Source organism: Ipomoea nil, unplaced genomic scaffold (genome assembly GCF_001879475.1).
Source record: "Ipomoea nil cultivar Tokyo-kokei standard unplaced genomic scaffold, Asagao_1.1 scaffold2833, whole genome shotgun sequence".
Classification (NCBI taxonomy): Eukaryota; Viridiplantae; Streptophyta; class Magnoliopsida; order Solanales; family Convolvulaceae; genus Ipomoea; species Ipomoea nil.
The window spans coordinates 2,051,700-2,055,165 of record NW_017619261.1 but is presented as its reverse complement, the minus strand read 5'-3'; positions in this window follow the sequence as shown (position 1 = coordinate 2,055,165).

The window sequence follows — 3,466 nt, the reverse complement described above, 5'->3', positions numbered from 1 at the left end:
AATCGACCAGCTAGTCGACGAGACGGCCGGTCGGCGTTGCTCAGTTTTATGGATGCCTTCAGAGGGTACCATCAAATATTCATGCACCCGGCAGACGAGGAGAAAACCGCCTTCCTAACTCCGGACGGAGTGTATTGCTATCGGTCATGCCATTCGGACTCAAAAATGCCGGGGCTACGTACACCCGAATGGTCGCCGGCTATTCCACCACCTGCTAGGAAAGTCGATGGCCGCGTACGTCGACGACATGCTCGTCAAGAGTCGAGAGGAGGACAAGCACGCGAAGGATTTAGCCGACTGCTTTAAAGTAATGATAAATATAACCTCCGACTGAACCCCAAGAAGTGTGCGTTCGCCGTCCAGGGCGGTAAGTTCTTGGGCTACATGGTCACCAAACGAGGCATTGAGCCTAACCCAGAGAAAGTACGAGCCATCCTCGACATGCAGCCTACACTATCAAGGACCTACAACGCTTGACCGGACGACTGGCCGCCTCAGCCGTTTTCTGAGCAAATCGGCGGATAAGACTGTGCCTTTCTTCGAAGCCATGAAGAAGAAAGAGGGATTCGCTTGGACCGCCGAATGCCAACAGTCGTTCGAGGAATTAAAACGATATCTGTCGACTCCCCCAGTACTGTCTACCCCCCAGGAGGGCGAGCCCTTACTGTTGTACCTCGCCGCCTCGGCCAAAGCGGTAAGTTCGGTGTTGGTTCGAGAGGAGGACCGAGTCCAGCACCCGGTTTACTATGTAAGCCCTCACTGAAAGCTGCCGAGACACGGTACACTGCCCTGGAAAAGATCGTGTATGCCTTGGTGGTCACCGTTCGCAAGTTGGCGCCTTATTTCCAAGCCCATACCGTCCGGGTCCTGACGGATCAACCACTCGGGAGTGTACTACGGAACCCCTTGTCTTCCGGCCGGCTAGTGAAGTGGGCCGTCGAGCTGACTCAATACGGGATCGAGTACCAACCCAGGCCCTCCATCAAAGGCCAAGCTTTGGCCGACTTCCTGGTCGAGTGTACGGCGAGCGAGGAGGAGAAGGAAAGTGCCTCGGAAAGCACCCGGCGAGTGGTGGGAGATGCATGCGGACGGAGCATCAAGTCGACAGCACTGCGGGAGGCGGCGTTGTGCTCATCACCCCGAGGGATTTCGGCTGTATTACGCCCTAAGATACCTGTTCCCTGCATCAAATAACGAGGCGAGTACGAAGCAGTATTGAATGGCCTCCGACTCGCCAAGGGTCTAGGAATCGAACGGCTACGAGTCAAAACCGACTCCCGACTAGTAGTCGGGCAAATCTCGGGTACGTGCGAAGCTAAGAACGCGAGGATGGCGTTGTACAAAGAATGTGCCAACAAGATGTTGAAGGGGTTCGAAGCTTATGAAATAGAATACATATCCCGGGCGGACAACGTAGAGGCCGACATCTTGTCTAAAATCGCCCTGGAAGGGGTGCCGGACCGCTTAATAAAGATTTGCCCAGAAGGAGGAGCTAAGTCGGCCCGAGCGTCGAAGAGGCGCCGCTAGATGTCCAGCAAGTAAGCATCGAAGGGTGGAATCGAGAGAAAAACCCGGAGATGTTCTGGATAGATGACATCCGGCGATTCAAGGAAACAGGCGAGTTGCCGGCTAACCCATCAGTCGCCGCAAGGGTTCGGCGGAAAGCTCCCTCTTTCCGGATCGTAGACGGAGACCTATATAAACAGTCGTTCGGAGGACCCTTGTTGAAATGCCTACTTAAGCCTGAGGCTGAGAAGGTAATGGATGAAGCCCACAGAGGCATTTGCGCTGCGCACCAGGGTGCTCACACGCTCGCCCGAAAATTGGTCGTTCAAGGGTGTTACTGGCCGACCATGATGCGAGATTGTGTCGAACGGATGTCCAAATGTGGCGTTTGTCAGGCATTCGCCAGGAAAGACACTCGGCCAGCCACCTTCTATACACCAGTCACCACTGCCATTCCCTTCGCCAAATGGGGAATAGACCTGTTGGGACCATTACCCGTCGCCCCCGGGAGGATTGAAGTTTTGCGTCGTGGCCATCGATTACTTCACCAAGTGGGTCGAGGCGGAACCCCTGGCTACCATCACCGAATACCAGTGTCGACGTTTTCTGTGGAAAAAGGTGATCTGTCGCTACGGTCTGCCCGAGCACATCGTCAGCGATAACGGGCGACAATTTGATTGCCAGGCGTTCGCCGAATTCTGCCGCCGACACGGTATCAAGCATACCAAGGTATCGGTGGCCTACCCCCAGGCAAATGGACAGGTGGAGAATGTGAACCGAACCCTGGTCGATGGGATCCGGAAGAAACTCGAAGACGTCCGAGGAAACTGGGCGGACGAGCTTGACCGAGTCCTTTGGGCCTATCGCACTACCCAGCGGCGAGCGACGGGAGAGAGTCCGTTCTCGCTCGCATACGGCTTTGAGGCCAAGGTTCCCGTCGAAGTGGTCGAACCCACCCATCGGGTTCGCACCTACTCGGACGCAGCAAATGAGGAGAGCCTGCAGATTGAGAAAAATTTTCTAGAAGAAAGAAGGGAAGCCGCGAGTGCGCGAATGGCTGAGTACCAGCAGGCAGTAAAAAGATACCGCGACCGCAGAACTCGCCCGCGAACCTTCCAGGTTGGCGATCTAGTGCTGCGGGATCGACAAGCCAGCCAGCCCACCGAAGGAGGCAAGCTCGCGGTCAAGTGGGAAGGACCGTACCGCATCGCGACCGTAGTTCGGGCCGGAACTTACAAGTTAGAGACCATGGAGGGCAAGCTTATAGACCGTATATGGAATGCAGCGCATTTGAAGAGGTTTTATCAGTAGCCCATGATGGGCCATGTATGAACTCAAAAACTTCAAGAAATCTGAATAAAAGTGCGTGGGTTGCAGTCAATCGTCCCCAGAGACTCGGCAAGTATATATAGAAACAACGGGGCACTGACCCTAGACCGTTTCTGAGAACAGAAAAAGCCTAAAGGAGTCGCCTCGACTGAGGGACTCGGCGAGAGAAAGATAGGAAACAAGGGCCCAGACCCTTAGACGTTTCCGTGAAAAAGCCAAAAGGAGTCACCTCGACTGAGAGACTCGGCAAGTATATATAGAAACAACGGGGCACTGACCCTAGACCGTTTCTGAGAACAGAAAAAGCCTAAAGGAGTCGTCTCGACTGAGGGACTCGGCGAGAGAAAGATAGGAAACAAGGGCCCAGACCCTTAGACGTTTCCGTGAAAAAGCCAAAAGGAGTCGCCTCGACTGAGAGACTCGGCAAGTATATATAGAAACAACGGGGCACTGACCCTAGACCGTTTCTGAGAACAGAAAAAGCCTAAAGGAGTCGTCTCGACTGAGGGACTCGGCGAGAGAAAGATAGGAAACAAGGGCCCAGACCCTTAGACGTTTCCGTGAAAAAGCCAAAAGGAGTCGCCTCGATTGAGAGACTCGGCAAGTATATATAGAAACAACGGGGCACTGA